Here is a 23114-nt window from a genome sequence, read left to right as displayed (position 1 = left end):
ATGGGTCCCAAATGCGGGACTCCTAGAGAGTGCAGATGCGATTTGTACAGGGCTTCCGCCATGCTCTCAAACAGAATAACTCCACTGCTCCTCATCTGCAATTTTAAAATTCATAAAACCTTGAACATTAAGGGGGTGGAAAATCCTCATAAGAGGTTTTTTTTTTTTTTTTTTTTGAAGATGGATTCGAAATAAGCTCGCTTGGCAGCAAACCTGACCTTAACTAACATGAGGCTAATTATAGTCTGTGCTTACCCCACTTACTGTAAAAATATGAGCATTTTCTGACGTTATACTCACATGTCTTACCAGGGGAGAGAGCACCCTGGCTCTCGGCCGGCAAGCAGGGGCACCCATGTAATTTACATTGTATTTGAAAATTCCTTGATTCTAAATTATCTCTATGCCAAGGGTTGCAGGTTCAGGCTGGGAACCTGTATCACTTTTTAGATGGAGAAACTGAGCCCCACCCCCCGCAAAAGGCCAGGTCACAGCTCATTTCTTCGTCTGTCCTCACCGCAAGAGCTTCAAGAAGCTCAGTTCTGTGGAGAGCCCAGGCCTCCCTTTCACACGCAATCTGCCCAAAGCACACAGGTGAGGGGCAGGGAAGGACAGAACCATGTCACCTCCCCTGAGGAGGATGGGTACCAGAAGGTCAGCCCTGCACAAAAGCCTTACAGGTTTGTGGGACATCCAGCCCAAAACCATAGGGGTCCCCTGCTGGGATTACCCATCAGCCTCAGTCCGGTGACCAGGCAAGGCAAACAAAAGTGATAAACTCAAGGAATGGGAAGCCAGCAGATTCTAGGAGGATCTGTGAGTGAGTGAGTGAGCCCAGGCTAACTGGAGCAGCCCTGAGAATCAATTTCCTATTGACAATGAATGCAATGAGGCTTCCTGCTCCCCAGGCCCTGCTGGGTCCAGAACCAGCCAGGCTCTCACCCACCTCTGCACCAGCGAGGACCCAAGACCGGGAGACCTCCCTCTGCTTGATGAAACACAGCCAGCCCCCAAAAGCATCAAGAGAGACAGGCCCAGGCACCTTCCACCTAGACCAATGTAAACCTGAAGAGGAGCTTCCTAGGATACAGTGTGTCTGCCCTCTCTTACTGTCAGGCTTATGGCACCAAAGTCATCGTTATCCATCACCCACCCAAATCAATTTAAGCTTCCTAAAAAAAAAAAAAAGTCTTTAAAAATCTATTTTAAAGCATTTTGATGAATATTGAACTCAGAATCACTTTGTGATTCATTTCTGAGTCTCACTGTGTAGGTCTGAATTGCACGTTTAGACAGTTTGCATTGCTTTATGCTAATATGCATACACGGTTCTATATCTTCTTCAAAGAAGCGTCTATTTGAAGTCTTTGCCCGTTTTCGTGTTTGAAGGCTTGTTTGTTGTTGTGGTTGGTTGGTTTGGTGGCGTGGTGTTTTGAGACGGGTTCCGGTTATGTAGTCCAGACTAGCCTTGAACTCAAAACGTAGCTGTCAACTTGACGCAAACCCGGTCGCCTGAAAAGAGAGAACCTCAACTGAAGACTGCCCAGGTCAGGTTGGTCTGTGGGCATGTCTGTCAAGCATCTTCTTAGTTGGTAACTGATGCAGGATGGTCCAGCCCACTGTGGGTGGTGCCATCCCTAGGCAATGGGCCTGGGCTGTATAAGAAACACAGCCTAGCAACATAGAGGAAGCAAGCCAGTAAGCAAGGGTTTCCTCTTAGTCTCTGTTTCAGTTCCAGCCTCCAGGGTCCTGCTTGAGTTCCTGCCATGACCTCCCCTGATGGTGGACTACAGCTTATAAACCAAATAAGCCCTCTCCTCTCGACCACATGGTCTTGAGTTGTGGTGTGTATTACAGCAAAGGAAAGCAAACATCTTTTGTTTCAGTGAAACTGAGTGACTCAGCGCCTGTTTTGGTTGGGGTTGTGTCCTGCTACAGGTTGGGTTAGGTATCTTCCCCCGCCCCCTTCCAGAAGCCCTTGTGTCAAAGGTGTGGTCCCCAGGCCATGATGCTCCTGGGTGGTGTTGGAGAATTTGAGAGGCCCAGCTCCTAAATTCACTCTTAGCTGGACTTTGGGATTTTACTCTGCACATAGGTGTGTGGCCTTCAGTCAAAGCCTGGGCAGCTACTCTCCAAATTTCTGAAGCTCGTTCGTTCTCTGTGGCGCTCTCTACCGGATCTGCACCTGACTCTGGCCTGTTTGGCCTTTCAGAACGTAATTCACAGGATCACAGGGAGTCCCCTCCGTTTGTGATCACAGGCCAGGGGGTGGGGGTGGGGGGTGGAGGGATGGGGGGTGTTCGTTCTCTCTACACAGGGAATGTAGCTCAGTCGGTAGAGCACTTGTCTCGAGTGCATCAAATCGTGGGTTCCATCCCCAGGACCTCATAAAACAAGTGTGGTAGCACACACCTGCAACCCCAGTACTCAGGATCTAGAGGCAGGAGGGTCAGAAGTTCAAGGTGATCCTTAGTACATAGTGAGTTCAAGGCCAGCCTGGGTTACAAGGAGATTCCATCTATGAAAAAAGAAGTCTCCTCTATTTTGGACTCTGACACTTTTGCTTTCTTTCCTTGAGGATCCAGTGCCTTAAAAGTAGCTGTTTATTATGGTTTCTTTTCTAAAGTTCCCAGGTTCATATGTGTACACACATATGCACGTATTTGCACGTGTACATGCATGCATGTGCAGAGGACAGAGGTCCACGAAGTTGTGCATTGCCACACCCAGCTTTGTGTGGGAGCGAAGGGTCCAAACTCAGGCCTTCATATTGGCAAGGAGCAGCCTCTCAGCGCCTGCTTTGTCTCTGGTTATGTGAGGTTGGTTGGAGTCTGACTCTCTCATGGACAGTTGCAGAAATCTGACTATTTGTGGTCAAGCCCACTTCCCACGTGGGATTATGTGCCATGGATATGTAACTCATGGTCACACTGCAAATTTAGTGACACTTCTCTAATTAAAAAAAAAAAAAATGGGGAGGAGGACTCTATAAGATGGCTCAGACAATAAGGTGCCAGCTACCAAGCCTGAGGACCCAGGGTTGAGCCACATGGTGGAAGGCAAACGCCTCTTGTGAGTCGTCTTCTGACCTCCACACACGTGCTGTGGGGTGTGTACGTGCACACGCTAAAACAAAATTAACAAAACGTAAAGAAAAAAAAAAATTTTAAATTGTAACCAATTTTCTATAGGTTTTTCTAATGACTGCTTTCATTTAGGAATCTGTAAGTGCCAATATGAACATTACTATTTAAAAAAAAAAAAAAAAAAAAAAAAACAACTTTTATTTTCACTTAGAGTTGATCTCCTTAAATCCAGTTGCCGGAACAAAGGATGAAAGAGAGCCACCTCATGGCTCCTGTTGCCATGTTTCTTTATTGTCTCCAAAAAGCTAAGCGTGCTGCTGTTGCCCTGGGAACAGGAGGACAGATGCTTGCTCAATTGTTGGCTCTGGGCTTCGCCACTTTAATTTCTTTTCTTTAGCCGGAACTGTAAATAATGGCGCCTAGAAAAGGGTTCCATTTCTTTTTTCCTCCTTCCATGAGTAGGAAAATGGTGCGCTACCCCATCGGATAATTGAATGTCTAAATTCCTCCTGTACAAAGTATCAAGTGTGATTACAGTGTTTCAGTGTGCAACCTCGTGACATTTTGTAGGAATGTGAGATGCTGCCTCTTGTGGGGTTGTTGTTGGTTTTGGGTTTTGTTTTGTTTTTAACCCCTTAATCCTCTTCTAGTTTTTGTATAGTTTTCATTTATAAGTGTTTCTTTAAGCCATAAATGTTTTGTCCTTGGATGGGTGTATGCAGGGAGCTTACCGATTCGGAAGGCTAGTTGAGCTGCCCTGTGAGGTCCAGGATCCTCTGGGTTCTGTCTCCCAGCTCGAAGATTCCAAGCACCTCACTGCCACCTTAGGCTGTTTCCTTAGGTGCTGGGGTTCAGAACTCAGAGCACCAGGTCTGTGGCAAGCGCTTCATCCCCTCAGCCACCTCGCCAGCTCCCAGATTTTGTTCTTAATGTCTTTATCCAGAGAAATTCAATCTTCCCCTCCCACACTTGCACTGATGCATTTGTGGTTTGGTTTGGGTTTGGGTTGGGTTTTTTGAGACAGGGTTTCTCTGTGTAGCCTTGGCTGTCCTGGACTCACTTTGTAGACCAGGCTGGCCTCAAACTCACAGTGATCTACCTGCCTCTGCCTCCTGAGTACTGGGATTAAAGGCGTGTGCCACCACAGCCAGCCCGATGCATTTGTGTTTTTATCACCATCTGAATTCACTTTTTAATCACTGCTGTGGCTTGCTTCCTCTCTGCATCGGCATAGGTGCTATGGCTATCACCAGGCCTCAGTTTCCCCCTTTCAACATATGCAGAGCGTGACTATGCCTTTGCCATCATCTTCTTCTGGTCTAGTACTGTGCTTGGCACAAATATTTATGCAGCCATCAGAGGCTGGGATGTAGCTCAGTTGGCAAATGTTTACCTTGCAAGCTTGAAGCTCCAGGTTTTACCCCAGCACCAGGTTTGCTGCTGATGCAAACCTGTAATCCCACCGAGCACTGGGGGGCTGGAGTCAGGAGGACCAGAAGTTCAAGGTCATCTTCAGCTACAGAGTAAGTCTGAGGCTAGCCTTGGCCTACTCAAGACATTGTGTCTCAAAAAATCAATGAGCGAGAGAGCCTGCTAGGAACTCCATGGGGGCCAGGCACGAGGATTAACCAGGAATCCCAACTCTTTGGAGAGTTTGTATCATGGCTTTTCATGTGTCACAGTCTGGTTTATAAACGTTTACATTCCCTTGCTGAAAACGCCTCTGGGAATGTTCTAGAAGTTTTCCGTTTCAGCGACACTTCCATCTGTCAAGCTTGTCCTGCTGCCCTTCCCCCACGAGAGGTCTTGCAGCTGTGGAACCTAGAACCAGAGAATCACTTCAGTGCCTTTTTGTTCTAAAAGAAAGGTCAGCCTGGCCTGGTTTAAAGGTCAAGTGGCAGGTCAACCCAGCCTTTAAAGGCCAACCTGGCCAGCCCTAGGGAATAAGATATGGCCTCTCTTACTCCATCATGTTCTTTGTAATTGAAATTCGTTTCATTTTCATGTCTCAGTGCTCCCTTTCTTCTCAGATCTTTGTAGCATCAAGTCATCTGTCTTTGATTGCTGCTTCTGTGTGTGTGTGTGTGTGTGTGTGTGTGTGTGTGTGTGTGTGTGTACTTTCCTGCAGTGCCTGGATACAGCTTCTGTGTATGTGTGTGTGTGTGTGTGTGTGTGTATGTACTTCCCTGCAGTGCCTGGATACAGCTTCTGTGTGTGTGTGTGTGTGTGTGTGTGTGTGTGTGTGTGTGTGTGTGTGTGTGTGTACTTCCCTGCAGTGCCTGGATACAGCTTGCCACGTAGATAAGAACATTGATCATCAGTGGTTTCCAATAGCTCCGGCCTCCCCACGGGAAGGGCTGCAGCAGCTTCCTCTACCCAGCCCATCAAGTTCCTGACAGGACTAGCAAGGCCTGTTCATTTTGGCTGCTTCTGTTACTTGCTCTCAGCACAGGCCCACCTGCCAGCGGGAGGAGCGAGTGACTCCTTGTGGTGATGCGGTAACCTTCCTGGTAAGCTCTGCAGGGACTGAAAACCCCAGCTGGTCGCACAAAGCCCTCAGTAGGAGTGATGTCTGCCGAAGGCAATGTGGCCAGTAAAAGGGAACTGAGGAGATGTGGGGCCTTCTCACCCCTTCAGTCCAGCAAGACCCAGAGAGCATGCTGGGAGTCCCAGAGCTGACTGATGCGTCGCCTCCAGCTGCTGGGCCAGCTGCATGGAAGCTACCTCCTCACTTCAGGGACATTTCCCCTTCCAGCCCCCCCCCCCCGTATTTGTGAGCCTGAGCTCTGTCTTTTCTAGACACTTTTCTTGCCTTGACAAGAACTAGCGCATCTTAATATTTCACACTAAACCAAACCTTATCTGGATGCTTCTTTACGGATCTTTGCAAATCTGGATAGAACCGGTTAACTTTTTTTTTAAAATCTATTTATGCGCGCGCTCTCTCTCTCTCTCTCTCTCTCTCTCTCTGTCTCTCTCTCTCTCTCTCCTCTTCTTTATCTCTCTTTCTCTACCTCCTCACTTCCTCTCTCTCTGTCACTCTCTAGGGTACCCCTTCCCCCTTACCTTCTCCCCCCATGCTCATTTAATAAACTCCATATAACATTTTTTAAAAATCTGTTTACACTCAGGGAGGGAGAAGAAGCCAGGAATGAAGTGCTTGGGTTTCAGAACTGCACATATGGTTTTTTATTATTATTTATTAACAGCTTTTATGTGTTTTCAATATTATCCCTGAAAGCAGCTGTTTCTTCGCGTTCCCTTTCACACCTGCCCGTCACTTCGGATTTCCGTGTGTTAATTTACGGATCTGAGCTGCAAATGATAAGAGTGGAGCCCAAGGTGATTTTTCCCGGATTTGGAATTTTGCTTCCAAGCCCAAGGTTTGCTTTAGAGCTGCCACACGCGCAGCAAGGCTCCCCCCACAGCCGCTGGCTTACTCTTCAGCCTTAAGCACGATTTTTGAGGTGTTAATAGCAACATAGCGTTTGCAAAACTGATATTAGTTGTGTGTATGTTTTTTCCCCTCCACTAAGTCGTAAGGCTGAAAAGAACGCTTCCTAAAATCCATTAGTATGTACTTTGCATTCTGCAGATAAATAATGCATAGTTAAAGTGGGAACAGCTTTACTATTTTTATTGCCCAAAAGTCTTAAGGAAGTATGAAAAGTTTGTATTGGGCTAGGGGTGTAGTCCATTGGTAGAGTGTTTGCCTAGCATCCATGAAGTTCACTCCCTAGCGTGGTACAAACCGCGTGATTCACGCCTGTATTCTCAGCACATGGGAGGTGGAGGCAGGGGACTGATAATCGAGGTTATTCTCCTGTATATTGAATTTGGCATCAGTCTGGGCCTTGGCAAGCTAAATAAGTAAATAAATGAAGTGGGTTTTTGTTGTTGTTGTTTTTTGTTTGTTTGTTTGTTTGTTTGTTTTATCATACTGGAGACAAGGCTACACACTCTGATTTACTGAAGAAAAGAGAGAAGGGAAAGAGAGAGCGTGACGTTCTCTTCGGGTCTCAAAAGACAAGCGGCTCTTTAGGTTGTCAAATGGCAAGGTGACTAATACACAATCGGCACTACTGAAATAAGGGCGCTTCCTGAGCAGTGAACAGATTCAAGCGGTTTGGACTCATCCTGCTAGAAGCCAAAGATGCATCAATGACTACAGCCTTGCTGTAGGAATGAGCAAAGCACAGTAGTTGGCTGCTTCCTGCTGACCTTTGTGGGGCCTTTTCATGAACGTTCAGTGATTGGCTGACGCTGTCAGGGGTGGACTTATTGGAAATGATGGGTGTGCCCCTAGCAAATGGTTCATTCATGCCACAGGAAACCATTTCTTTTCTTTCTTTCTTTCTTTTCTTGTTGTTGTTTGGTTGGTTTGTTTTGTTTTTTGAGACAAGGTTTCTCTGTGTAGCCTTGGCTGCCTGGACTCGCTGTGTAGACCAGGCTGGCCTTGAACTCACAGAGATCCGACTGTCTCTGCCTCCTCCTCCTCCTCTGCAGGGATTACAGGCGTGCATCACCACACCTGGCTCCAAAAGCCATTTCTTAAGACACTGAACAACACTGGGAGGTGGTGGCGCGCACACCTTTAATTCCAGAATTGGGAAGCAGGTGGCTTCTCTTGGGTTTGAAGCCAAGCTGGTCTACAAAGTGAGTTCCAGAACAGCCAGGGCTGGAGAACACCGCGATGAATAAATAACAGTGCTCTACTTTGTCCACCACTCAGCCACTCAGCCGGGTATGGTGGCGCAGGCCTTTAATCCCAGCACTCGGGAGGCAGAAGCAGACAGATCGCTGTGAGTTCGAGGCCAGCCTGGTCTACAAAGCTACTCTAGGACAGTTAAAGCTAACAAAGAGAGACCCTGTCTCGAAAAACAAACAAACAAACAAACAAAAAGATATGGTACCTTAGTCCATTTTCTGTAGCTATAACAGAAAGCCAGAGGCTGGGTAACTTACAAACAAGATAAGTCATTTGGTTTATGGTTTTGGAGGCATGGCACCACCTCCTTGCTATAGATCATAATACAGGGAAAGGGAAGCAGACATGTGAGAGAGGGACGATGACTCTACACTCACCCTCTTACCAGGTGCCCACATAATTATTAATGTACTTCTGTGACAAAGACATCAAACCATTGGTGGCAGTTGGGGACCTACTTAGGTCTCCTCCAGGTCCTGCCCACAGTGTCCTAATGACCAATGGTGTTCAAGCTGCAACATGAGCTGGGGGGGGGGGGGGGGGGCGATGGAGGGGGGAGAGGCTGGAGGGCACATTCACAGCATGGCACACCGTGAGGACACAGCTTAGGGTCACATTTAGACAGTGCTGTCTCGCCGCTGGCACTGGTCAGCCCGTGCAGGGACAGGCCTCTTGTAGTAAATACACCTGCCAGGTGGGCCCTCAGAGCATTCCCTCGAGGAACACCCAACTGTAGTAATAATTTAATTCTTCACAAAGGCTGTGCGTGACTCCTGAACATAAGTGCTCAGCCAGGAGCCCCCAAATATTCAGAGAGCCATCTGGAGCAAAAGAAAACACATGGAGCAAAGAGAGAGGTGGGGGGGCGGGGTGGAGGGGGAGGGAGGGAGTGTAGAGGAAATAGAGAGCCTAAAAACAAAACAGCAGAGAGGTGAGAGAGGATATTGTTTACATAAAACTAGAGGTGCCAAGAGCGAGAGGGTAAAAGGAGGCTCTAGGAAACTAAAAATAACCTAGCTGAAGCAAATGCAACCAAAGAATGGGGAGATAAAATTGAAGAAAATGCACAAAACCAAGATTTTAAATTACAAAGGAAGAAGAGAGGGATGGGGGGAGGTTTAATCTATCCGGGGGGTGCAATACCCAGCTAATTGGGACCCCAGGAACGTAAAATAACGTGCGGGGGGGGGGGGGGAAGGATCAAAAAGGACTGAGAGTTTTCCCAGAAGTAAAGGACAGATTCTTCACGCAGCACGATGAACTAAAAGCACCCAGGCGAGGCTCATCATCGTAAAACTCCATGGCACTGGGAAGAAGGTCCTGGCAGAAGAAAATAAGGACAAGGGAGTGAAGGTGTTGGTCACTGGGGAAAGTACGTGGCACAGGTTCACTCTTGCAGGACCCTCCAGCCTCAGTAAAGGACCATCCGGATTTGGACCACAGAGGAGATGTCAGTGGATGTTACGGAAAAGCATCAGACTCTAGCTAGTTTCCCTCACACCCACCAGGATGGGGCGTTTGTCTCCAAGCTGGGACCTGAAACGCCCTCTGTAGAATTCAACTAGGCTCAGTCAGCGAAGTGTTTGCTTAGCCCTGGGCTCAGTTCCCAGCAGGGCATAAAATCAGGTAAGGAGGTGCAAGCCTGTAATCCCAGCTCCCAAGAGGTGGAGCCCAGAGGATCAGGAGTTCAAGATCATCCTTGTCTACATAGCAAGCTCTGCACCAGCCTAGGATACAGGAGATGCTGTCAGAAAAACAAGCAAGCGAACAAACAAACAAACCCTCAAAAACCACTTAAAGCATACAGCAAAAACAAAAGGGATCCAACTACGATTTAGGGCAACTTTGGTGACGATATAAACTCAGCCAACTGCCCATTTCCAACCCAGACATGCTTTAGTGCCAAGATTTCAGTGAAGTCACCATTCAGGGTGCTCCAGCAGCTGCCACCCCCAAACAAGAGAGGGGAAGAAAAAGAAAAGGAATAGATGGTAAGCTGTCATTCGAGGGAAGGACCAGCAAAAACAGAAAATCACACCTGTTACCTAAGTGAATGAGCCCAGCATTTCAGCATTGACTATAAACGGGTCACCCACCATGACATTATCCAAGGAAACACTCGTGCACAAAGGGGAGAGGGGTAGGGCTAAAGGAAACAAGGGATTCTGCGTGTTTGTCTGGTTTCCAGCTGCAGAGATCGGTACCCCAGTTAATGTTTTTTCAACGACTACTGAAAGACCGATGTGAGCTGAGGTGTCGCAGTTACGGCAGTGAGCCAAACAGACAAGACTGTTTCCGTAAGGAAAGCATCCCGGAAGAACAGCGAGTGCACAGGCCCTGGGCTTGGGGCCGGCTTTGGAGACAAGAGTTGCTGCAGAGTACCGTGCATTTGGGGAAGAGAGCACAGAGCCAGAGTGGGTAAGTTCACATTTCACAGAGCCTTTCGTCTCGTTGGGAAAGTCTGTCCCTACTTATGAGGGAGATGGACAGCCACAGGAGGACTTTGGGCTAAATGGCCTGACTTTAAACAGATCTTTTCCGGTTCCTATTTTCAAAGGCTGTAGGTAAGCAAGAAAGGGGGGTTTGCAGCGATGAGTGGGGAGGGTTTGCAGTGATCCGTGGCCCAGAGGACAGTGGTTTGGTCCATGGTGGTAGGTGGAAAGACAAGGGCTGGCTTCAGGAACGTTCTGAAGCTTCTCCAGGTGGGCTTGGTAGATGACTGCAGAATCTGCCATGAGAAAAGAAGCCAGGGATGTCTCCAAGTTTTTGTCCTCAACATCTGGAAAAGCAAAGTTGTGGTCTATGGAGCTAAATGGATAAGGCCCTGACAGGGTGAGCCTACAGGAAGCAGGATGGGGGTAGGGGTGGGGCTTAAATGGATAATATGTTATCCGCTGCCAGAGAATGAGGCTTCATGGCTGAGAAGCATCGTTGAGTCCCTTGGGTTCTGTGTGTCAGGACCCAGCGCTATCTAGCCAGGTGCCTCATGCTCAATGTCCTTCATCAAACAGCTGAGTGTTAGGCTGCGATCTCATCTGAAAGTCCGTCTGACTGACAGTGATGGCCTTCCCCCTCACTTGCATGGCTTTGCCATCTTTGCTCGCATGCCGCAGAGGCCAAAGGGCCATCCAATGGCATGGAAATTAACTTTCTCCAGGGAGTGGTCCAAGAGAGAGCTAGAGAAGGTCTAAGATGGAAGTTTGGTGTGTGTGTGTGTATGTGTGTGTGTGTGTGTGTGTGTTCATGTAGGGGATGCACAAACGCATGGCGTGTGTGTGTGTGTGTGTGTTCATGTAGAAGATGCACAAATGCATGGCGTGTGTGTGTGTGTGTTCATGTAGGGGATGCACAAATGCATGATATGTGTGTGAGTGTGTGTGTGTGTGTGTGTGTGTTCATGTAGGGGATGCACAAATGCACGGCATGTCGGGGAGGTCAGAAGGCAGCCTTCAGTATGAGTCCTCAGGTACCTTCCACCTCTGGTCTGAGGTGGGGACTCAATGGCCAGCTGGCTCACGAGCTTCCAGGGCCCCATCTGTCTCTGTCTCCCGTATCACCAGAGCTTGCACAGCAGTCACATCCCTCATGTCCATATTTTTAGGTAGCTTTTGGGGATCTGAACTCAGGTCCTCATGCTGGTGAGGCAAGCTCTTTGCTGACAGAGCCGTCTCCCTAGCCCCAAGGCAGCCTTTCACTCCCTAATTGCAATCTGAAACAATTCTTTTCTTGGTTAGAAGTGAGTCAATGTGCCCAACCAACCCACACTCAGAGAGGGAGGACCATACATGGGTGGAATATGAGGTGCCATGTCTCCTTGAACGTCCTGTGGAAAAGACTGTAGAGACACTTGGAAAGATATCTGCAACTTGAAGGAAACATCACTACCAGGAATATATTCCTGGTCAGTCTTTTATTTTTTATTTTATTATTTTATGTATATGGGTGTTTTGTGTGCATGTGTGTCTGGACCCCCTGCAACTGGAGTACCAAAGGTTATGAGCACCACTTAGAAATTGACCCTGGGTCCTCTGGAAGAGCAAGTGCCTTTAGCCAATGAGTCAACTCTCCAGCCCTTTGGTCAATCTTTAAAAGAATGAGAGGAATCACCTCTAGGCTCAGTCTTCAGTAATGTGCACAAGAAGTGGCCTGGCAGGAGAACTTAAGCAGCCCAAGAGATGCTCCACCTATCTCCCCTGCCCTCCAGCATCAGCCAGATGGTGCCAGGGTTTCCTCTTGAAACTAACCCCAGAGTTAAAGTTTTCTAAGGGACACATGTTGGTTGTGACTGCTGGTTTTAACTGTCACCTTGACACAATTTAGAATCATCCGGGAAGACAGTGTCAACGAGCGAGTGTCTAGATCATTTGAGACTATGGGCGTGTCTGTGGAGACAGACTTGATTACTTTAATTGGTCTGGGGAGAACCAGACCACTGTGGGTAGCACCATTCCCTATGCAGGGGTCCTGCACTGTATAAGGGTGGAAAGAGTGAGCTGAGAGCAGTGAGCATCTGTGCATCCTGTCTCCTGATCTTTGCTGTGGATGTGGCTAGCTGCTTCACGTCCCTGCTATCTGACTTCCCTGCAGCTCGGAGCTGTGAGGGCCTAATAAACCCTCTTTCTTAAGGTCGCCCTTATCAGAGTGTCTTGACACAGCAGCAGAAATGGAAGATGTTGATGGAAAAACCAACACATCTACGTCCTAGTTACAGGGAGCTGGGAATGCAGTTTCAAAACGCTGGTTATGGGAAGGCAGGGTTAGTATTATGCAGAGCAATCAAATGGAGATGGTGTTCACTAAGGGTGTGGAGGATCTGTAAGTGACAACTGCCAGCCATGAAGCACAAGTAAGTGAAGTAATAGCAGAGGCCGTGAAACAAAGCTAACTGAAAAAAAATCACAAAGACATATGAGTAGATAGTGTGCTCATTAAAAACTTCAAAGCACTAAGCAAAAAAAAAAAGAGTGCAGAGACCATGAAGTAAGTTTTGAAAAGTAAATGCACAAAGGCAGAAGTTAATAATGCAATAAACTGGGTAAGAGAAATTGATGAGGGCTGGAGAGATGGCTCAGTGGTTAAGGGCACTGCCTGTTCTTTCCAGAGGTCCTGAGTTCAATTCCCAGCAACCACATGGCGGCTCACAACCATCTACGATGTTATCTGATGCCCTCTTCTGCAGATAAAGCACTCATATACGATAAATAAATCTTTAAAAAAGAGAGAGAGAGAGAGAGAAATTGATGAAAAACAATCTCCCAGAACATAATGAAAAGGCAAAGAAAGGGGGTGTGGGAGGGGGGAGGGGGAGACAAGAAACATATAAAGTGAATCAAAGAAAGATGGAATCTAACCCAGCTATCTTAGAAAAAAAAAGGGAAAGGGGGGGGGGGTCATGGGATTATTTTTTAATTTCAAGTGTTTTCCAGATCTAAAAGACGATATCCTAATGGTCTTCTAAGCTCCGAGTTTGGGGGGCATGGAGTGGCTCAGAGAGCTGTAGAATCATGACACTTCAAAACACTCAGGATGAAAGATGGTGGAGTTGATTTTAAAAAAAATAGCTGGCCCTTTAATGGGGTTCATTACTCAGCAGCTGCTTCAGCCACAGGACACATATTAGTTCATTTAAACTTCGCCATAGGGCCAGGAGAGACGACGCCCCCTTTAAGAGCACTTCCTGCTGTTCCACTCCAGGCAGCGCACAAACCACCTGTCACTTCAAATTAGGGCCTTTAAAGCCCTCTTCCCGCCAAACCACAGATCACGCTCATCCGCGTGGCCGTCACTGGTAGCACAGGCCATGGGCATCAACACAAGGCCTGGCTGCAGTAGACACAGTAAGACCACGGACCCAGACGAGATGTGGCTCTCGGTGGCAACACAGGCCCGGAACCATGGGCGGCAGGGCAAGCTACCCAAATCGATGTGCCACTGACCCCCACCCCCACTCCCACCCCAAACCCTATGGCAGCATTGCCCACAAATATCAACATGGTTTCAGGCTGCAGCATGGACCACGGAAATTCATACGGCCTTCGGTGGCAGCACAGGACATCAACACAGACCCGATGGCATCAATACTGATCTGAGTGGCCTGCACTACCACCCAAGGTCATGGTGATGTCCTGGTCCTTGCTGCCACAGAGGGCCACGTCTGGGTCCACGGTCTTCCTGTGGCTGGGTCTGTGTTGATGTCCCGGACCTGTGCTATCACCAAAGGCCACGAGGTTATGCTTGGTCTATGGTCAGGCCTAAAGCCATGCTGATGTCTGTGATCCCAGCTCCATCAAGGGCCTTGCCTGGGTCGTGGCCCTACTGCAACTGGGAACTGTGTTCGAGGTCTGTGCTGACGCCGGAAACCATTGGAAGCCCATGGCTGTAAAGAGAAAATAAGCGGCGGGATGTGGTGGCGCACGCCTTTAATCCCAGCACTCGGGAGGCAGAGGCAGGTGGATGGCTGTGATTTCAAGGCCAGCCTGGTCTACAAAGTGAGTCCAGGACAGCCAAGGCTACACAGAGAAACCCTGTCTCGAAAAACCAAGAAAATAAGCTACTTTGGCAGTGATATGATGACTGCAGGCACACAATTGAGAAAGGACATAGAAGACGTCTAAAACAACTCCTGCCTCCACTGCAACACCCCGACAGACAGCAGTGACAGGAAGCCATTTGAGAGACGTCTGAAAAACTGTGACAGGATGCTGAAGTGTCGCTCTCCACAATAGCTGGTTTCCAGCAGGGCTCGGGAGGGGAAAGACTTGGCTCTGTTTAAGGGGATAGGCCACTGAGAGTTTGACCAAGCTCCATTGAATGTATAGATAACACAAAGTGGACTTTTTTTTCCCCTTACTTGCGGGGGTATACAAGGAAGGAGGAGGATGACAGGGAAGGACTTGGAAGCAAATGTGATAGGGATTGTATGACGTGGAGCCCCCCCAAAGAATCAATAAAAATATTATATTGAAATAAGGTAATAGAATAAAGCCCATTTAATGGCCTTGGCCTTGTAGGCATCTACGCTTACAGGGCATACACTCACACAGACAGAAAGACAGACACACACACACACAGACACACACGTGCGCGTGCACACTCACACACACACAAATACAAATTTTTTAAAAATAGGTCTTTAAGCTGGGTGTGGTGGCGCAGGCCTTTAATCCCAGCACTTGGGAGGCAGAGGCAGGCGGATCGCTGTGAGTTCAAGGCCAGCCGGGTCTACAAAGTGAGTCCAGGATAGCCAAGGCTACACAGAGAGACCCTGTCTCAAACAAACAAACAAACAAACAAACAAACAAACAAAAACCCAAATAAATAAAAATAAAATAGGTCTGTAAACCTTGAAATATTTTTAAAAATTAGCTACTATTTGCATTTTTTAAAAATTGAAATGAAGAACTTATCCATGGACATATAGCTCACCTTAATCACCACTTCCTTTCAGAAACAGGAAAAGAGTTGCTTCCAAAAACCCGACAGAATAAAAAGATTTTTAGTGCAGAGTTAACTTAAATATGAATCAAGTGTTGGGGATCATAACACATTTTCACATGTGCAAAAACTTAAGTGCAAAAGCTCAAATATGTGAAAACCCACTTCCAGATGCACAGAGCCATAAATGTACCGGCATATTAAACACGCTCCAGGGATCTGAAGTCCTGTAGTTAATGTGTTCAATTAACACCATGGCTAATCTTGATCATCAATTTCTGCAATCACCTGAGAGACCTGACTCTGGGCAGACCTGGGAGGGCATTTCCGGAAAGGTCGGACTGAGGGCAGAAGGCCCTCCCTCAGAGCGGGCGGCAGCCGTTGAGAGGCACCGCCCAGATATAAAGAGGTTAGAGGAAGAAGCAATGTTGTGCATAGCCACCCTGTCGCTGCCACTTGCCCTCACTGACGTCAGAATCCCACTTCTTTAGCTCTCCAGCATGGCTCGAAGACCAGTGACTCTCCAGAACCTTCCAGGCCTTCAGCACCAGGTTGGGCCTGCTGGGGCCTTCTAGCAGGCCTTATAGTTCTCAGACTGTCCAGTGCACAGACGGCCACTGTTGGACTTTCCAGACCATTCTATTATGTAAACCATTCGAGCAAATCCCCTTCGGAATATACAGTCCTTCTACCAGCTCTGTTCCCATAGAAAACCCTGCATATTCCCTTCCTCTTGGCCAAGACAGATATGATGTGTTTCTTTGCCAGGTGTCGATTTGGTCCAGGATGGGGGTGAGGGGTGGGGAAGTGGGGGATGGGGGGTGGAGGGGTGGGACACAGTTGGAACCTGATGCCACTTCCAAAGAGACGAAAAACTGGCACATCAGGGACCAAGCCGAACTGCTGAGGAGGGATGGGGTGGGGGAGGGGCCTTTGACTCAAGAACAAAGGCTGGCTCTGGCCTCTGGGTGACACACAACGTTGGGCCCCATGGACATAGTGTCTTGAGAGTGGAAATCTGGGCCACCTGGCCAGGTCCTGGTTCCCCCACCAGTAACCGCCCTTTCCAAATGGGGTCCTGAGCTTTGCCCGCAATCAGAGAGGATCCTGAGCTACAAAGGCAAAAGAGGACCCTATCTGAGAGGAGATGAGAGCCCCAACTTCTTAGAAATAACAGAGAGCTGTGGTCTCTGTGCTGAGAAAAGCAGGCAATTAAGCAGAAGCTGCAAGTATAGAAAGACAAATGTCGACTTGGGATCTTACTTGCAACCATCTTGGTGAGATTTGAGAAAACTATACCCACCATTGAGTGGTCTCATCTTGGAGGTGCTGGATTCTGATCGCCAGAGTCTACTCCTAGCCAGAGTCCAGAGTCAACGCAAAAGCAAAGGAATTTTATTGAGCTGACGCGCCGGGGGCCGGGGTGGGGGAGCCCACCAAGCTCAGAAGAGTTGGAAGACCCCGTTCTGTAAAAGCGGAGAGTTTAACAACCCTTTATAGAAGCAGAAAACTCAGCACAATGGTTAGTTAGGCTAACAATCTGAGGCAGAAAATCCCAAGCAGGGTAGGGTGGGATGCAGTCAGTAAATTCCCAGGGCAGGGTGGAGATGGAGATGAGTGGGGGTCTGAGGTAGTAAATTCCACGTAGGGTGGGGTGGGGCCAGTAAGTTCTGAGGGCAGGGTGGACATGGAAGCTAGGGGAGAATTTTTTTTTAACTTCGGCCTATAATTCTTAACTTGTTTCTGAGTTCAGGCCACCTGGAACCTTACAGAGGGATGGGCAGCGGCAGCAGCGGCAGCAGCAGGAGACCTGAGAACATCTAGGAAGTACAGATTGCCGAGTCTTGCTCAAGACCCACAAAAGCAGCATCTTCCCCCAGTGAAGTCTCCAAGAGACTGAGCTGCACATTAGTTTGAGGAAGCTTGGCTCTGTGTGTGTGTGTGTGTGTGTGTGTGTGTGTGTGTGTGTGTGTGTGTGTGGTGTTACCACTTGGCTCTGTGTGTGTGTGTGTGTGTGTGTGTGTGGTGTTACCACTTGGTTCTGTGTGTGTGTGTGTGTGTGTGTGTGTAATGTTACCGGCCATGAGGTAAGCAGCCCCATTCTCTCCCACACACTCCATCATGACCTGCTGCTTTGCCTTGGGACCAGTGGATCATGGGCTTGAACCTTTGAAAACGTGAGCCAAAATAAACCCTTTCTTTTTACGAGTTGGTTCATTTAGATCCTTGTTAAGGTCATGGAAACTGATTGATGCACCACAACACCCGCTCTGACAGCTTCATACAGGTATTGCTTTTCTTTCTCCCTACCTTGGCTTATCAACTTTAGGCTTTTTTTTTTTTTTTTCTTCCCCTCAGTAAATAGCACTTTGCCGGATGTTGACAGGAGTCAACCACGCAGGAGCCGGGAGAGAGATAAAAACAAGATGAACAGCACCAGTTAAATCAAAGTGAAACGAAGACAGAGCACTAAGGAGGATCCTGTAGGTTGGGCAGAGGGAGCCACTTGGTGAGGTGAGGACAGAGCCATGCGAGAGAGAGCTGGGAGTTTAGTTTACATTGGTAAGTTTAATCTCTTGCTGGCAATATTTATCTACTCTAAACCTATAGACTGAAATGACTGCCCCTGGGTCATTCTTAGAAAGCCACCTACCAAGTATTTGTCATGCAAGCCTACCCTGGAGCCAATAATAAAAATCCAATATGGTCTTGCTAATTACGTCCTCTAATGAATTGTGAGGCCGCCTGATCCACAGACCTGGGGTGGTATAGTCAATAACTATGTTCAATAGTTGCAATTACTTACATATTCTGTCTAATTTTGGTGTTAATTGTGCCCATTAACCCACGCAGAATGGTTTTAAATTCCCACACAACGGTTTTAATATGCTGATTCCCCTGTGGCCGCTAACCACACCGTCCTTTGTCCCAGATTTGTAGCCGAGGCTCCATTAAACTGTCTGGCTGTGCAACGAGTCTCTGGAGGAAAGACCGCAATACCCCAAATCCTCCCCCAGATGGGATTATGTACAATTGAACTCAAGCTCAAAGCTCTCAGTGTCTCCCCAGCAAAACTTGGATGGAGGGGCTGGGCAGATGGTTCAGCTGGTAAAATGTATGAACGGGGGAGGGGCTTGAATCCCCAGCACCCACAAAATCTGGGTGTGCTGACATGTGTCTGTGACCCTAGTGGGGGAAGACGGATGAATCCAAGGACCTTGCTGGTCAGCCCACGGAGCTGGATCTTTAACTCCCAGCTCAGGGACCACGTCTTAAGAAATAAGGCTGGCATGGTAACTCACTGGGTAAAAGTCCCTGCCTCCATGGCTGAAGAACCACATGAGGAAGAAGAGGATCAACTCCATCAAGTTCTTCTCTGACCTCCATACGCATGCTGTGGTATGCACAATACCCCATTCCATCCTCTTAATAAGCAATGTAACAACAACAACAACAACAACAAAAAATATATATATATATAGTTTTTAAATATGGTGAGATCAACAGAGGAAGACGCCTGACGTCAGCCTCCAGCTTCCCAAGACAGGTGAATCTCACTCTACCTTACTTTCTCCCTGTGGCCTCCCTAACCACCTCCCTTCCTGGGACCCTTTGCTCTTCCTCATCTTCCACAGAGATGCTTCCCCAGGAAGGCTCGTAAGTTCCCTCAACCAGGCCTTGCGGCACCAGCAATCCTTGCAGTTTCTATTTGCTCCAGCAGGGGCAGTCGCGAGCAGCTGGCGCCGGCTTTGTGTGAGCTGGACCAGGGATACTCTTTACCCTAAAAGAAGGTCTTTTTTTTTTTTTTTTTTTTTTTTTTTAATTGAAAAATAAAATCATTCATATTACATCTCGATTGCTATCCCATCCCATGCATCCTCCCATTCCTGTCTCCCTCCCGCTTTCACCCCATTCCCCTTCCCTATGACTGTGACTGAGGGGGACCTCCTCCCCTTGAATATGATGCTAGGGTATCAAGTTTCTTCTTGGTAGTCTGCTATCCTTCCTCCGAGTGCCATCTTGAGTGTGTGGGCCAACACTGAGGAGGCTTTCCCTTCTGAGGCAGTTCTGCTCCTGCCTGGGTTGCATGAGTTCCTTTCCGTTGCACTGGTGTTTTGCTTCCTTCCTGACCCCTGAGCCGAAGGATGGGGGAGGGCAAGGTTGAGGGCAGAGGGTTTTGTTTTGTTTTTAGGGTTCTTTTGGTACCTTGATTGCATGGCTCCTGCGTGTGTACTTTGTAGACGAAGCCATGTGGTGGTACCAGAAGGTCAGCTACACCTGCATGAATGCAGAGCATTTCCTAAAGTCTGAACTGGATGAAGCTGTAGGTGTGGGCACACACATGGCTGTGTGTGAGGTGGTGATGGTCCAATAGTGGATAAGAGCAGGCATCTGCTGGCAGTTCACTGAGAGATGTGGTGCCAGGTGGGTGGAGACCTTTGTCCCAGAGCAAAAGAGGAATCATCTGGAAGCTTTTAAAGACTAGTCTCATAATTTCCCTTAAGCAGCCTAACTAAGTGAGGCTCTCCTGAGTCTCTGGTTGCCAGGAGACTATAGGTTATCTGAAGTGAGGTCCCTCACCCCCACCCCCCACCCCACGCCCAGGAAGGGTTGGGCCAGGCTCCAGGTTTCTCTGTGGACATTGTCACTTCGATGTGACTGGAAAGGGATTTGGAAAGGAATTTTATTTGTTAAACAAAGAGATTTAGCATTTTGAAATCCCAGCACTTGGGAGGCAGAGGCAGGCGGATTGCAGTGAGATCGAGGCCAGCCTGGTCTACAAAGTGAGTCCAGGACAGCCACGGCTACACAGAGAAACCCTGTCTCGAAAAACCAAAAAAAAAAAAAAAAAAAAAAAAGCAGTCTTTGTTTGAGGAAATACTTTCCATATATTTGCTGTGTATAATGCCCTATCCTCTCTTCCTCCTCTTTTCTCCCTTCTTTCTGATCATGTGTTCATGGCTGCTCTTAGGCTTTAGTGCCTTTTATGTTATGTGACTTAACTTTGCTACTCTTCGGACTAAAGATGCTGGGATGCAGGCAGGCGTGTGATATAAGGCCAAAGTGGTTTCTGGTTTGCTCTAAGCAATTCATACAGTGATGGCTGCCTTCCCGTGGTATGATGGATTGGATGAGAATGCCCTACACACATCCTGCCCCAATGCCACACATCCTGCCCCAATGCCACACATCCTGCCCCAATGCCACACATCCTGCCCCAATGCCACACATCCTGCCCCATGCCACAGGCTCATATATTTAAATGTTTTGTCCCTACTTGGTGGAACTGTTTTGGAAAGGATCAGGAAGTGTGGCCTCGTTGGGAAAGGTATGTCACTAGGTGTGGGGTTTTAGGTTTCAGAAGCCCATACCAGGCTCAATCTCTCTCTCTCTCTCTCTCTCTCTCTCTCTCTCTCTCTCTCTCTCTCTCTCTCTCTGTGTGTGTGTGTGTGTGTGTGTCTCCCCCTCCCCCTCTGCTTTTCTCTCTCTCTCTCCCTCCCTCCCCCTCTCTTCACCCCTCTTATCTTCAATGTGTGGATAAGATGTAAGCCCTCAGCTACCGCTCCAGCACCATGCCTGCCTGCCTTTCTACCACGCTCGCGACCATGGTAGTCATGGACTCACCCTCTGAAGCTGTAAGCAAGGTTCCAATGAAATGCTTTCTTTTATAAGTTGCCTTGTCACATGCCATTTCACAGCAGTAGAACACTAATGCGTGTTATGAGGCTGGCCTGGCGTGCACCCCTCTTTCGTTTCTTTTTCGTAGTGGACTTGTTACAGGCAGAGGCAATCTGGTTACATGCGGTCACTGCGACCTTGGCCAGGGCCCCAATGACTCACTCAGGTTTCCTACCATGAGTAGCTGGAAACACTGACTCTTGTCAAGTCGAACATCTGTATGGCTTTGTGTTTCCTGAAGCCTCAAGCCTTTCAGCCCTCTAGACCTCATCGTCCTTGAAGATCAAGTTATATTTCTTGAGTTCTGCAGTGAAGACAAATGGTTCATGTTCTGTCAGGCATTACTTCTTTCCCCTCGTCTTGGGCAGACAGAAAGACCACACTTCCCAGCATGCCTTGCAGCTAATTTGGGCCATGGATAGAAGTGATGCAAGCCGCTGCTATGCCTGGTTTCATTACTCCACTGGGTCACTCCAGCTCCTGCCCTCCTCCTGTAACCGCCAACCTTGGCAGTGAGAAACCCGTCTCCCCCATCAATGACCCCCACAGTTAACTATTCGACTCCGGTGTGGCGTGGTCCACATGGTCAGCCAGAATTTCACTTGTCCAGTGGCCAATGTTAAACTTCCTCCTGTCTCGAGTTCTATGATTCTACTTTCCTCCACTGTGTCAGGGTTTCCTGTGAAAAGACAGTAGCTCACAGCAGCTTTCTGGTGGGAGACAGGCAGTTTTCCTCTGCACTGAGGTGTGTCTTAAAGATGATGTCCCTGTGTAGGAAGGGACCTGGCTTCAAGCTTAGTGTGTATAGAGTCATGGGCTTTGCCTCATCCTGTCTTGAAAAACACAACCAGATGGCTCAGTGGGTAAAGTCGTTGCCATGGAAGCATGGGAAACTGAGCTAGGATTCCCAGCACCTACATGAAAGCCAGGAATGCCTGTAAGCCTAGTACTAGAAGGCCAGAGAAGAGTGGCACCATGGACCTCACTGCCGCCAGGCTGGGCAACCAGTGAGTGAGAGATCTTGCCTCAAAAAATAAGGTGGAGAGTGGTAGAGGTGAGACACCTAAAGTCAACCTTTTGCATCCTATGCATGCACATATGCAAGTGCACCAATACACGTACATGCATGGACCCACATGCATGCACATACTAAAAATGAACTACTTCTGGAAATGTCCAAGGACAATAAGGGGGGCTTCAACTCACCTAGTCCTTTCTTTCTTTTCTTGTGGTGTGGTTCTTTTTTTTTTTTTTTTTTTTTTTTTTTTTTTTTTTAGTTTTTTTTTTGTGTGTTTTTTTGTTTTTTGTTTTTTGTGTTTTTTTTAGTTTAGTTTTTTTTTTTTTTTTTTGGTGGTGGTGGTGGTGGTGGTGGTGGTGGTTTTTCAAGACAGGGTTTCTCTGTAGCCTTGACTGTCCTAGATTCGCTTTGTAGACTAAGCTGGCCTTGAACTCACAGCAATCCGCCTGCCTCTGCCTCCTGAGTGCTGGGATTAAAGGTGTGTGCCACCACGCCCGGCTTTCTTGTGGTTCTTACTCCTGTTGACGACTTCTTCATTTTCATCTTCATCTTCTCCCTCCTCCTCGTCTACCTCTTCTTCTTCTTCTCTTCCTCCTCCTCCTCCTCTTTCTCCTCCTCCTTCTGAAGGGATCTCATGATGTAGCCCAGGCTGCTTTCTTTATGTGGTGAAAGATGAGCTCCAACTTCTGATCCTCCTGCCCTTACTTCCCAGGTCCTGGGATCATGGTCACGTTTCCTGTGCCTGCTTTATGCAGTGATGGAGACAAAACCAGGGCTTGCTGCATGGGAGGCCAGCCACGCCCACCCACGCCTAGGCAAGCTTCAGCCCCAGCCCTCTGCCGGATTCTTTTTTGCTGTTGCCTTGCTTCACATTTGCCTCCCCTTTCTCACCCATAAACACCTACCTTCCAATATAAGGATAGTTGATTTGATTGCCTTACTATTTGTTTTACTTTTTTTTTTTAATTATTTTAGGGCTGGAGAGATGGCTCAGTGGTTAAGAGCACTGTCTGCTCTTCCAAAGGACCGGGTTCAGTTCCCAGCACCTACATGGCAGCTCACAACGGTCTGTAATTCCAGTTCCAATGGCTCTGACACCCTCAAACCAATGCATATAAAGTAAAATTAAATGAATTATTAAAAATAAATACATAAATAAATATTTTATTTTTAAGTACATGGGTGTTTT

Source organism: Acomys russatus, chromosome 31, assembly GCF_903995435.1.
Source record: "Acomys russatus chromosome 31, mAcoRus1.1, whole genome shotgun sequence".
NCBI lineage: Eukaryota > Metazoa > Chordata > Mammalia > Rodentia > Muridae > Acomys > Acomys russatus.
This window is presented reverse-complemented; position numbering follows the sequence as displayed.